Source organism: Patella vulgata, chromosome 4, assembly GCF_932274485.2.
Source record: "Patella vulgata chromosome 4, xgPatVulg1.2, whole genome shotgun sequence".
Classification (NCBI taxonomy): Eukaryota; Metazoa; Mollusca; class Gastropoda; family Patellidae; genus Patella; species Patella vulgata.
Genome location: NC_065882.2, coordinates 63,353,916 through 63,369,023, shown reverse-complemented (window position 1 = coordinate 63,369,023; position 15,108 = coordinate 63,353,916). Strand labels below are relative to the sequence as shown.

The window sequence follows — 15,108 nt, the reverse complement described above, 5'->3', positions numbered from 1 at the left end:
CCTATTATAGTAATTTCTGGGATTTAATAATTTTTGTGTTTCCATGGAAACAAATGGAGGGTCTAGAGCACAAGTGATCTAACAACCAACTAAAATGGTTGGTAGTTAGATTACTGGTGCTCTAGACCCTCCAAATTTGACTTCATTTTTGGTGCACAATTTTGTTTCCGGAGCATATCACGAAACTGTGTACACACATCAACCTATTAAAGTAGGTGTGTGCCTTTTGCTAATTTGGAATTTCTGGGATTAATATTTTTTTGTGTTTTCATGGGAATAAATTTGACCTAGATTTCGGTGTATAATGTTTCCGGGGCATTTCTCATAAACCGTTCAAAACATCATTTTGAAACTTTGCACACACATTATCCTAACAGAAGTTCGCATTTAATAATTTTTGCGTTTCCATGGAAACACAATTCTCTATTAATAATTTTTGAATTTTTAGTACACATTTGAATTAGATTTTGGTATATAATTATTATTCTACAGCATATCTCTATAACATTTTTACATTCATCAACTTATTATTTTATTTTCTGATGACCGTCCTCCCGTCCCGATTTCCTTTCATTCCCCGTTCAAGAAATCTTTTTGAAATTGTGTACAAACATCAAACTATTATAGTATTTTCTGATGTATATGCTTAATGTTTAACATACAGCAGCGATTCAATCTGATTAAAACACAAATCCTATTTGGTTTCGTTTTTGATAGTTTTAAATTTCGTTTTACTAGTCTAGTCTTTACTACACTATGTCATATTCTTATCAGGAGAGCATGCGTAATAAATACTATTGGTGTATACTGGAGACTTCTGGTGTATTTCATCGAACATAATTGATTTGAAATAAGAGTAAAAACGGAAACGATTAAATGTCAATCAGTTTATATACATTCATAGTGAATTATTATATGCGTTGCGACCCATTTGTGTCAATTTCTGGGTCCCAAATATTAGCGATTTAGCTCCTATAAATAGAACGAATATCAACACTCTCAATCAATATATCCAGTAGACATGTGGAATGCTTAATACAAACACCTAGTTAGTAACTGATTTAAACTGCTTTATTTCCTAAAAAAATCGCAGTTACATCTGGTAGAAAAAATCGAACGTAATCGATCTTTTAATATTACAGAAACAGAATCACTTTGTTAAAAATACATTTTCATTTCTAGCACCAAATGTGTTTTTCATATCCGACATGCAATGCGTGTACGTTACTACAAATGAATTAGATTATATATTTTTTGTACATCACATGGATTCTATTATTGTTATACAATAATTGAATAAATCGCTAGAAACGTTGAAACGTAAAACAAAACAATCATGAACCGAGAATCCCAATTACCTTTCTGACACTTTTCGAGATTGTATACATTTGAGTCTTGTAAGAAAATTATATTACCTTGCACGTGTCTAAAGCAAGAAACACACTGGCCGAATAATTCGGCCAAATCAGTCGCCGCCGTATTGCAGCCAAATTCATTCGGTCGAATGAGTGGACACAATTGGACCAAGATAAAGAAAAAAAAGCAATTGCCCACATTTTGCAAGAAATGTACAAAAACAAGCTACAGAAAGCAATTTTTCGTACCATTAGGGATCATAATCCAGGTTGTTACGGTCTGACAAGCGACAACATCAAAAGGAACCAAATCGGATTCACATTCTACGTGAAAATGAGGGCGTATAAAAATAGCTGCAGCGGTGGGATTTGTTTAAGTTTTAGATTGTATTCGTCTCCTCCCTTAAAATAATACGCTCCCATTTTTTCTCGGAATTCCACGTTGTAGTGATCGTCGACATTTTGTCTTCAAAACGCATGTGACTTTTTCGACATCAGAGTTTAATTTGCAGTAACTCTAAGGCAAAAATATACGTCCACATGAAAATGTGGGCGTATAATAACAAGTCAAAGCTCCAGGCGTAATAAATACCAAATTAATCCTCAATGTATATAAATTTTGGTCTCACGGAAAATTAGATGTGAATATTTGTTTAGAAATCCTTCATAATCCGGAACCACAGTAGCTGACAGAGGTGCCGGGTTCGATACCGTGGTGCCTCAGGATTTTCACCCATTGCATTCGCACCCATCGGTTATACACGTACACTGGTCAATGAGCTAATGACCTTTGGTCAATGTAACCGATAACCACGTGGGATTATCAGTTCAGTTCATTAAAAGCTATTAATTAATTCAAATTGAAAGTATTAGCAGGAACACGGAATCAATTTACAACATTTAAAAGCTTGGTTTAATCCCGTCTTAGATCCTGTATCCACCAGAGATTCGACATGCTAGACGATTGTATTCACGGTATATTTCAAGTCGCTGCAGGCATCGCTAATACTGTAAATAGAATGGTCTCGCCGCCAACATATAGGCTGTATTATATGGATTTTGTTTGGCATTGTGGCTTTGCCGCACCCGGAACAAATTTGCCTATACCGTAGTTTGTCATATTTATTAAAAGTCGATAAACATGTTCAATACTAAGTCGTTGATCCCCAAGATGTCAGAACACGTATTAATTTTACACAAAGCATAGCCTCTTTCCACATCGGAGGTGTTCCCCTTAAATCACAACCTTAATAGAATGACTTTCTAACGGTGAGCCTAAAACTTCGTGTTACTTTGAAACTAACTTGTATGACATCTAAATCAAGATGGCTGATTACATTCTTCATTTAATAACCGAAAGAAAGTAATGAAGACACAATATTATTAATGTCAGGCCGTTTTACAAGGCGCAAAACTACCTGATACCTAGTTTGTTAATACATGTATGGGTTCAAACTTAAAAAAAAACATTACTGGTTAACAGAAACTCAAGTTGAAAAGGTTGATTAATCACCCAGTAGAAGGATATTTTATGTCAATTGTATGTATACAAAAATCTTTGAATCATGTCTCCTTATTCTATTATGCATTCCTTTTGATAAACTCGCATATATGTTGTTTTAATTGGGATAATGATTATTAGTTTCTAAAATATGCCTATTGGAACATATTGTAATTATACTGCAACATTCTTTTAGGTATTAGACCGTTTCTGTTCGTTATTTTGCGAATTGGCTGTTCAAGGTAGCCTCCATTAGTATGGTGCTATGAAAAGAAATATGCAAGTTTGGGTGTAAATATCTTAAGCTAATTTACTAGTTTCGGTGTAAATTGCATCAGCTAACACTACATACTTTATGTGATTTAAATTATTTCATACTTCTTGTTGAATTTAGAATATATTATAACTATTCGCCTAGGTTATTCATTACTTGGTATAAAGACGGGTTAGAAAAAACTGAATTGAAAATAACAAGAATTTGATGTGTTAGAAAATATAATGTCAATAATTGTGCGATGAAAACATGTTTCCAATTATTGTTGTTTTGTTTGATGCATTCACTCGCTGTTGTTTTTTTGTCTGTCGGATTCTTTAAGTCTTATATGGAAGGGTATTAGAACAATTTAATCTCTTCTGATTCAATAAGAAAACTTATTATTTTCAGATAAATTGGCAATTTATTACCTGTTTGCTGTTTGATTTCGATACTTAAAGGGGTTTATTTTATGGAGACCCAATCAAAGCTGGGAGTTCCCCTGTAAGATACAGGGACAGTGGTCAACACGTTTATACAGTAAAGTACACACTAATATTATTTTGTTAGAAAAGCAAAATAAATTTACATAAATGGGAGACTTGTATTAGATCATCCTGTATGACCGATTAGATGAGTTCTACAAATCACCTTACGCCATATTAGACTGTAAGTCTAAGTATGTAAAAGGAAATACCAACAGTTCTCTTAACGAATTTCCCTAGAGAACACCATTATTTGACCTCTTTCACAAATGTGTGATATATAGATACGTATAATATAAAATGATTACATGAATTATTGCGAACTTGGTTAGCTTCCCTTTACCACAATCTATATCTATATGTTTCTTTTGATAGACAATATAATTCGTGTTAAAACCCAACGGCCATTTATATGGAATACAATCACTGGATTATTATTCATTATACCGCGACGTTCTACAAAAGTTCCTTGTTCATTTTGAAAAACTTTTACTGTACACAATCGCTTACGGGTTTGTTTTGAAGAAGTTTTTTCCGCCATGAACACTATGGCACACACGGTCCGGTAAAAATGAAATCGGATTTGACATCCTTCTTGTTTGCACCATTCGGGCTAATGAAAACGGGCTTCCGCCATGCAATGTGTTATGATGGGAATTTTTTTCCTGGCTGTGGCCTATACTGTTATTTCCAATACCAACTGTCAAGGGTCCTTTTACACATATGTAAACGTGAACACGGGATCTCGGGTTTTCATACCATCCTGGCAACTAGACGTTTTGCGAACTTAATAAATGACGAAAACTCTTACATTAAAGATGAAAGTATGCCTGATCTAAAATTTAAATGGCCAAACATCGTTTATATTACATAGCATATACAGACGATGATCATAAAGTGATTTTTCAGCTTGAATAGGTTAGAGGAAAGAAAACGATGTTTTAGTCCCCGGGTCAGTGGTTATTGAAGGCAATAAATTGACTTCCAGTATGTTGAAGTAGTCTAATATCATCGTTGCATCATGAGTAATCATACCTTTGTCGAGTCAAGAAGATCACTGCCCCCTCCGGCATATCTTTGGACTGTCAATGAAACTACATTATACAGCGATTCATCTCTACTCATTTTGTTTTTTTAACTCCAGTAAATGCATGTTGGTCCACAAAAGATCAAAGTTCGTCCTTTGTCGTAGAAGCAAGGATGTTTATCTGGAGTATCGGTAATCGATTTTGCAAAATGAATAAAACGAAATTAAAATAATAGCAGGTGTAAAACCTGGGTAACGTTGTTTAGCGATTTCTTATTAAACGGATCGGATGATTCATGGTAACTTGGGATATTAAACTTTTTATTTCTTTAAGACGAGAAATTTAATATAAAACCCTTCCCTGTGAGATATTAAAATCCCAAATTAATGTGAAAGAGATTAAAGTGTAATAATGCAGCAGTTTAAAGACTTTCGAATTCACAAACTAAAATAATCTGTGATGAAACAAAAAACATTTTATTAATACTTTCTTATTAAGGCCTGTCTGTAAGTAATGTTCATACAATATTAATATCCAACTATATATATATTGAATACTTCATGTTCAGATTATATGATGAAGCTCTATATTGCGAAAGAAGATTATTATATATGTATGGGGTGGGATTGTAACGCCCACTCAACACAAACATATCGCTTGCAGTGTGTGTTGTGTGTGTGTGTGTGCGGCGGGGGGGGGGGGGGCATTGACAAAACACAATAAATAGAAAGAGTGTAATCCATGTAAAGGAAACAAAGCTTGTCATTCCCATTCCACTCTATGTTTACCTGAAGTGGTAGGTTTTACGTTTTGTTACCACACTAAATGGGATTTATTTAAATAAACATGGTAATCTTTAACCAACTAACAAGTTGATTATTAGCAGTAACACAAATTAGATATATATGATACTATAACTATATGTTGTCAAAATTACACCACAGGGTCATAGTTGTATCCCGTATATGACCGAATAGACATATCTACATAGAGGGATTCGTCATCCTCTCTCAGACTGCTAACAAATTCAGTTATACTTCTTCATGTAGGAAATGATTGCACAAAAAATAAGGCCAATCCAACCAACGTAATCTTACCCCCTATCAGGGTAGCATCCACCGGATCTCACCGACCTTAGAAATATTGACGTGAGCAATGATACTAAATTGGTGCCCAAGACGCCAATTTCCTATTGGTGGCAAACATTTTTAAAATATAGTAAAGCCAGCTGGTAAAGATTAATAGACAATCCATACGGATATATTTAATCATTCGTGTGGTTTCCGGCGTTGTCTGGTTCCGAGGAGGTCAATAAATAAGAAATTTACCTAGATTAGTCTCCATTATCCTGGCTGTTATATATTTTATCTAAATCAGATTAAATTTGATGTTCGACGTCATATATTTTACCTTGATTTCTAGCATCAAGCAGATATGGCGATTAGGTAAATGTTGAGTTCGGCCCTGCATCGTTATAAGGTCTTAATTGTGGACGCTATAACGTTCAATATTTCTACCCATTGCCTAATTCTGTGTATCTGTACTGTAATTAAAAACTAAAGAAACATCAAGAACATGCACATGTTATGAAGATGATTCTTTCTATTTCAGAAAGTGTTGAAAGGTTTACAAATAAATCGTTTATCAACCCAGTCTTCCTACCATCAGTAACTAATATCACTGCTAAAAGAGGGTCGTTGGCTGTTTTACCCTGTTCTATACAATACCTACAAGATAAACAAGTAAGTTTTACCCTATTATATACAATACCTACAAGATAAACAAGTAAGTTTTATCGTGTTATATAACAAGTCTACCCTGTTCTATACCGTGAGTACAAAATAAACAAGTTTTACTCTGTTCCATTTAATCCGTACATTATAAACCTGCAGGTGTGATCATGTATACAATGCGTAAAAGATAAAGAAGCATAACATCTTTACATCGGCTGTTCTATATAATTTAGGGGGCGTGGCCGAATGGTTAGAACGTGTGCGCTGTATCATAACGTCTGTCATTGAGTCAACTGGCGTGGTTTCGATTCCCCGGTTGTACGTGAAAAGGAGTAGTGTCGCCTGTCCAACCTCGTGGGTTACATATGACATATGTTTGCACACTGGGTCACAAATAACTTCACGAAATGGTTCCTGAAAGGTTTCCCCTTTTTCACTCGATACCAGACTGGTGGCTGTAGTCGTCTTCTGACACCACGGGTCGGGGTGGCATTCAGCAATACCAAGATCATTTTAAAATTTGCCAAAGCTTAATGAATATTTTCATTATGGGTATACTATATTCTTACAATGTGTCACGTTTTATGTGAGTTCATGTCATTTGAAGTCATGTCAGGGAAGTCATTTGAAGTGGTAGTATAATTATTAAAATGCGTAAATATGGTTATTGATATGATACTCAAGACATTTTCCTTATATTGCATTTATCATATTTAACCAGTTATCCTTTGCATATTATTGATGTACACCGTTTATAGAGAATATCCTACAAGTCTTGTTTGATAATCAAAAAATATCAACATAAGTCGATAAAGTCAAAAACAAAAGTAGGTCCTTTTTAACTGACCAATCAAATTCATGTAAAGCGATAACTCCTAAGGAAATATCGCAGTATAGATTATGAAATTTATCACACAAGCGATACCTACTCTAGAATGTATTATTGGGTGATAAAGTACTTTATTGTATACTTTAAACAGCGGGTTTAAGCAATGTTTTGATTATATAATTTGGGGCTGTGGGAAGATCTGAAATTTGGTATTTGCCTATACACATACCGTCAGGCAAATGTCTATATTATACCCTCAAGAACTTTGTTTCTTTAATTTATTATGCACTTGACATAATAAATCGACTTTGTCAGTTGTGAAATCTAACAGATTAGTTATAATAGGTGTAAATTAAAGATGGTGGCATCATGTAATGTAAACACTCTTCACATTAAGTAGTCAATATTATTACACTGACAACTTATAAAGGATGTGTTTTTTGATGTGTTATTGTTGATGTGTACCTCAAATACAAAGTTGTCCTTCTGATACCCCCCGAAAGTTTTTATTTGGCATTTTTTAAAATATTACTGTGAATATCCGCATTAATCAATCCCCATGATTCATGATTCTGACCATGGTTTGTATTGACATAAGTGATATTATGTAACAGTTTTGTATAATAAGAAAGCTAATTTCAGCTGTATGAAGTAATTTCTTGGTATAGCAGCAGGGGATTCTCAACACTCAAATGTCAATTTAATGTCACGACCATTACCTTGTTCAGACGTTTAACTATATTCACACCAATAAAATAAATCCTATTAATCCGTGTGTGTCGAAATGTCACCAAAACTTGTGAAAACTGTAACCTAACAAGTCTTAAAAGGTATAATTCAGACGGGTCGGGGGGGGGGGGAGGGTGCATGTCCGAATGTTAAACCCGTGCGCGTTGCATCATAAGATATGTCATTGAGTCAAGTGGTGTGGTTTCGATTCCCCGCTTTTACGTTACAAGGAGTAGGTTCGCTTGTCCAACCTCGTGGGTTCTCTCTGGGTCGTCTGGTTTCCTCCCACTGGTAAAGAGACCCCAACGCACAAGCGATTGATTGAAATAACATTGAACCATATTTTGGTCCCGAAATGACCTACTTTGTCTCGAGTGGACGTTAAAACCCACCCTCTCTCTCTCTCTCTCTCTCTCTCTCTCCGTCAATAACCTTAACATTAAGCAGAAAGATGAACGTTTCCAGGATGTGTTTTATCTATATCAATGTAACAGTAATTCCTCTGTTTGCAGTGATACCTTTTATTGTAAGCGTCAGTGATGGTGGTACATAGATTATAATCATGTTGTTAATCTTTGGTTTAGTTATAGCCGAAACATTGTTCCGTTATCTTGAATATATTCAGCTTCAAGAGTGTTGCAAGTATAGAATGGCGTGTATGGAATGGAGAATATGGAACTGTCAGACTGGTCAATACAAAAGCAGGAAAGCATTATGACAATAAATTATATTTTATGGTTTCTATATTGGAAAGTCTCCTCTTTCATCACTTTTGAAACCTCCAATACGAAACAAAATCTTCAGGGGCAAGAGTGCCATGTGATCAATGCATGGTAGCTTGACTACATTAGCGTGCTCTGGTAGAGGTCATTCGACCATGCCTCGCTCAGCTTTACAGACAGTACAGGGTCTTGCCTATAACTATTAAATTAAATTTTCAGGTTGCTTGGAGATCTGTTGACGAAGACAAATTTCTAACGATTGGTAAAAAGACTTGGTTTAAAAGCGATCAAATTATATTAGAACATATATCACTATCTGATAATATTACAAATTGGGATTTATTAATTAAAAATACAGAATTTATAAATGGTGGCATGTATGAGTGTCAGATAACATCAACTGTTGATTTAACTAGAAGAGTTCAACTTAACATATTAGGTAAGTTTGGGTCGTATTTGTGTGTTCTACTTCAATTGTCAAGGTTCCCCCTTGTCAGTGATGCAGGACGGAGGGCCTAACAAGGACAGATGTCTAGTCGTTCGGAAGGGACGAAAAACCGAGGTCCCGTGTTCACATTTGCATGCACGTAAAAGATCCCTTGACAGTTGGAATTCGATATAAGAGTAGGCCGTAGTGCCGCTGTCCGGGCAAAATTTTCCTCATAGCACACTGTATGGCGTATGCCCGTCTTAATTAGCCCAGTTCGGAGCAGAAGAGCAGGACGTTAAACCCCATTTCATTTCTGACCGTTTCAATTGACAACTGTTACGCTATTCGTATCTATTGAATACACCTTCATAATATTAGTCCCCTACCGTATGCGTGCATTTCATGTTTTGTTTTTGTTTGGGTTTTTTTTTTGGGGGGGGGGGGGGGCGGGGGGGGGGGGGATTTTTTTTTTTAAACTTCGGGATGTTTGAAATTTAGTACATTCCCGGACCTGTGTTTAGCAATGTTGCGGTTCGGTTTCGCGTGTATTCGTTAAATATTTGTACTGAATTATGGCCCTATATTGCCTGAAAATCATTGCAGCGTGTTTGATTGTAAGTTGGTACATTGCTGTTTATAACCTAGTAATAGACCACGTTCACGTTTCGTGAAGTCTTGACTGTATTATGACCCTTTGTAAATGACGTAAAAAGATAATGAAAGTTGTGTTATCCGGATTATCTTTAGCTTTAGAGGTATTTAATTGGATGTGTTTACACTACTTTAAAGAATTTATTTATTGATCATATATTCACAGACATGTATGCACAATATTATGCTCTTATAATTGAATGCATTTGCAAGGGCCGGTCAATGTGGGGTTATTGTTATAAATAAATTATTTTGTAAAATCATTTGACATTCGGCTCCATGTTAGGTAAATTTACATATTGTCATGAACATTGCCCAGATTAGGGGTCAGGTCACAAGCTTCCCTTTTAATTCCCATACCTTCCGTTACCACCATATGATCAATAATTGTCAGTTTATTAAGAGCTGCACTATCTAAAATGTATCACATTTTCAAAGTAGAGATTACATATATATTGTAATAACGAAAACCTAAACGACCCCCCCCCCCCCCGACCCCTGATAAATGTATTATTGTCATTGAAGTAGATTTCTATTAAATGGTCAATATTTGACAACTTACCATCGTCTATAACTTGGCCAGACAAATTAATATGCCTGGATATTGTTTAAAAAGATTTATGACATATATGGTGGATATTTTCGGAAGACGATATTAATCCGTCTCGACTTTTACATCATTAAATAACTTAATATATTTATTTTTGAAGGGATGGCGGCTGATTAGTATATCCCCAACAGATACATTAGTGTGTATCAAATAGTAAACGTGTATACACATATTATGAATAAGATTGTGGTTATTAGCAAATGGTTATTATCAATTGGTCGTTATTAGGTGATGTAGACATGAGATATTCGGATCCAATTAATCAAATAACACGCCATGAAATTTTAGAAGCCCAGGTGATAAATGGAGCGAAGTCATCTGCGATATTTCTTAGCAACATACTTGTAATATTCGGAAATTGAGGAGGGCATATGCCCGGGGAGACTCATTTTGGGGGCCGGTAAATTATTTAAGTATATTTCTAATATCTTAATCCAAATTGTTTGTCTATAGTGTACTCTATATAAATGCTGTCAATTTTTATTTCAGAAATTACTATAAAAGGACATAGATCTATAGATCGTGGTGATAGAATATACTTAGTTTGTAAAGTGACAGGGGGTCCCCACATACCTACAGATATCACGTGGTATAAAGATGGACATCCAATAACAAGTAGGGGATTCCCCCATGCTATAATAACTAAATATAAAGTTAACAATTCTAGTATAACAGAATTCATAGTAGATAGAAGTGTTTTCTCAGATACTGGTGTTTATACATGTAAAAGCAAAACAGTGAAAACTGTTAAAGCTAAAATATCACTTCAAATAGGTAAGTTACCATGGTTTGCAAACTATTGACCACTATAATGAATTCAAACGCACGTGGCCTCTTTGATATAGAGTGTTGTTACTTTTGTTTTATTTAAATTGGTGAGCTGAACACTGGGGACTTTATAATTAAGCCGAATGATTAAAGTCCCATTTGGAGATAATTTTATACTTTCTTATAGCATACCTCAACCAATTTTATAATTTGACACAAACTTCGCGGTCTGCATAAACTGTTGTTAGTTAAAGATACATTATGGGAGATAAGATAAAGAGCTGGCAGTTCTCATAATAATAGTTAAAAACTAGATGATGTAAAGGGAATTTGCTGAAAATTTCAGTCAAATTGATCCACTCTGAACCGAGATTTTAGCGATTGAATTTTCGGCGTAGCCTCGATCATCATTACTAAAGTTGGTACGATAAAAAACAGTCTCGATTATCCATTTCATGATTAAATCATGAATGGAAGTCGAACAGCAAATCGGAACCATATCCAATAAACATCGCAGGCTAGCGATGACATCTAGAGTTGATTATGGTCTGGATAAGTTAATTATTGTCTAATTAATAATTTAGATAACATTTCAGGCCTAAAGAAAGACCTGCAATAGGCAGATTTGGTTCTTGCATAATGTATGTTTAACAAAATTACTTTATATTTTGCAGTTTCAAATGCCCATTAAAAACTCATTTGTTCAAACAGTCTTTACAATTTGGCGCTCAAGAAAGGACATTATTATTTATTACTATATAATTATGTCTAATATTTTGTAGGTGATACAGTCAATGTTAATAGAGGTAAGTATTTATTTTTTAAAAAAATAAAATGTGCAATTCAAGTCTCCGTTCATTTTCCATGTAGGAATATACTTTGTGTGTACCATTATAAAGCCGTGCCCGATTCTTCCGTGTGTAATACAATCTTAAGGCTCGGTTTTGTCGCCACATCCGAACGAATACGCGCCACCCCACGCCACTGACACAGGGATACCGGGGGAGGGGGGGCCCGAGAAATTTTATCTGCCAACACCGGGATCGAGATGACCAAGGAGAATGCATGACCATGCCTCCATAGCTTCATTTCACATTCAGTTCCGATGTGTACACTCGTTCCGAATTTAAGTACCGTAACGTTGTGTTCTCTAGTATTTCTACTATTTTCTAGTTAAATATACAGTATTTCACAATGCCTATTTGGGACCTTTGACTAGCACCAAGTCATGCTATGTCACATGTATTTTTGTTAACCTTATCCAAACTCGGAGGTGCGGGGTTATTTTAACAAACTTGCTGCAATTGTTTAATTAGTCATAAGGAAGAATCCCAACGAAATTAAATGTCGCGCCCAAGTTTATGCAGATTTTATAGGTTTAAAACTGTCGTGTGTGCAGTATCTTTAAATGTCATCGAACCATTCACTTTGTTTTATATCTAAATTTTCTAAGTTCCAGTTTCTGAAGATTTAAAAGAAGAAAAAAGGGAACAATTTTCTCCCGTATACAGTAAGTCGTGTATTATATATTGTCCCTATTCTATAACTGAACCCAATCTTCCATTCAATTAGATGCTAAGTCAGTTCTGCAATATTTTAAAGCAGTTTTATTATATTTTTAAGTTATAAATATAAGTTTAGATAGCTAGTGTCATCCATTTCAAGTTATACAAATGTATTGTTTTAAATCGTTGTCAATTTGCCTTTTCTTATCAATATTGCAGCTTCTGGTTCACTGCAAACATCAAATTCGTGCCATAAACTTCCGCTTTCTTTATTCATCAAATCTGTGTTCATAATATTTACCTTAACGGTTTAAGGCCACCATCGTCTGTAGTGCATACAAATCCAAACATGTATCAGTTTAATATTTAGCGGGCTATTTTCACCGGACACAGTGCTGGGATACGAACGGTTGTGTTATGTCCAGGTGGTGGAGTAAATATTTGGATGCCTAGGAGTAGCCTAAGTGTGTGGATCGTTATTGTTTTCATACAAATGCAATTCTGTAGGATATCAGAAGTGAACATTTCAGTTAGCATATAGACGTGGATGTGTTAATGGACAAATGAATATAATATTGACTAAGACATAGGCCACCAATCTATTTAAAGATTTAGTTTTGTGAAATATGATTGAACTGAATTTTGAACACCAATAGACTAACCCATGGAATATTAGGTAATGGTTTACATCATCAAATCTGTGATATCCGATTCGGTAGTAATAACATACATTTTTGGTCACTTGTTTTCATCTTGATTTTTATGTGTTTGCTTTAAAGGGTTTTTTTATCTTCCAATGCAAATAAAGTGATTGGAAATAATCTGAACAGCCTATGCTATCATAATTTTAATCAACACTGCAACATGGCTGAAGCATCCCAAAGAGATTAATTACACTTAAAATCGTTAATATTGATAATCTGACATGCTGAAACGAAGACGGAAGCAACGGAAGATGACAATATGGAATGTCTGATGAACATCTTAGATGGGCTTCTATAGATTATATTTAAGGAAAGCTAATTTCCTCATGACACATGTAAGAACAACTTGACTAAATATATCTCTAGGGTGTAGCACTCTTTACACAAGGGGTCAATCCATTCAGTGGCCAGTTAACGTTGTTATTGGAAATCAATGAATGACAAAGTCAAAATAGTCTAACTTGACCCTATTCAGATCAATTTATCGTCGGTTTACTTCAAACATCGTTGTATAATCAAAGTGTTCCCGAATCATTCAGATTTTTTTTATCTCTTTTCTCTTGAGATAAATATGCGGAATCAGTAGAATTTTTGGTTTCATCAATTGGTTAAAAGTTTGCAGAGAATGGGGCAGATGTAAAATCCACATTTCTCAAGCAAGCATAATATAGGAACCAATTTATTTATTGTTTATAGGTATATGTCTGCTAGTTACAAATCACGTGCGAGTTTTTTTATATTCAATTCAAATCAAATGCACGTTGCATCATATCGTTTAGAAAGAGTAAATAAACCCACCCCGCGCGTGACACTATCTTCATCACACATATTCCAAGAGATGTTCAGATTAATTGAGTAATGGCTCTAGACCATCGGGTGCTACTGTCCACGCGGTGACTAAGGCTCGATCACTATTATTATTGCCATACTTTGGGTCATTTTATGTTTGGTTTCAGTTAATCATATATGTGTTACACTCAAACGAAAGAGTGTTGTTTTCCGCTAAATATCACTACGGGCATTAAGTTCGTTACAAGACATGTTGGATCATCTTCAATAGAAGGCTTATCTCGCTTTAACTCCGTACATCTAATCAAGCCCTTCACGTACCGCATATTTCGACACTAATTTCTGTTGGGAACTGACCCAGCTTGAGAGCCTATCGGATTCCTCGATCATCGCGAATACCAAGTCTCGCGCTTTCCAGCTAAATGACTACATGTGATAATCGAGTTGCAAAGTTCAAGGTTCGTTCAATGTTTGATTTGAGTGTGTTTGTGTCATAACCTGTGATTGGGCACTACTGTTCACGTATCTGCAGTAAAGGGGGATCACGTAGCTATACGTTCGGAAATTGCAAAGTTTTGTAGCAACGTCTAGATGTTGTAAAACTCGCTGTCGTTGCTTCAGGAATATGGTGTTGGATATAATAAGAATGAGGCAATTAAATGCGTTTGCGCAACTTATAAGCTATCTTGTTTTATCGTCGAATATATTTAAAATCAAAATAGACCAGAAGTAGATATTAATAGTTGATAACTTTGTGAAAGTAAGCATTATCTTCACAAGAAATAAATAAAAATAGAAAATGATTTCTGAACGAGAAAACCCTGGGGTTTGTTCCGTTTCACATTTTTGGGGGATATTTAGACGAATGGGGAAAAATGAAAATAAAACAGATGTCTTGGTGACCAAAACAACAGAAATCCTGGGCCTGTGTGTTCGTCTGTATGTGCAGTTGAGTGGTTATATCTGAATGAAGTGTTACAGATCTGTGTATATGTACAATACTAACTCTACACTAA

The 15,108-nt window shown here is 35.1% G+C and overlaps 1 long non-coding RNA gene across 1 annotated transcript in view; it reads left to right on the top strand.

Annotated features, from left to right (window-relative positions):
- Nucleotides 1-13,390, top strand: part of LOC130012543 (uncharacterized) — a 29,288-nt gene extending 15,898 nt beyond the window's left edge. Inside the window, exons 3-8 of the long non-coding RNA XR_008787998.1 lie at nt 6,234-6,364; nt 8,855-9,074; nt 10,816-11,100; nt 11,877-11,900; nt 12,548-12,604; nt 12,819-13,390. This is a non-coding gene — a long non-coding RNA (uncharacterized LOC130012543). The remainder of the gene's footprint in view (nt 1-6,233; nt 6,365-8,854; nt 9,075-10,815; nt 11,101-11,876; nt 11,901-12,547; nt 12,605-12,818) is intronic.
- Nucleotides 13,391-15,108: the final 1,718 nt, after the last annotated feature.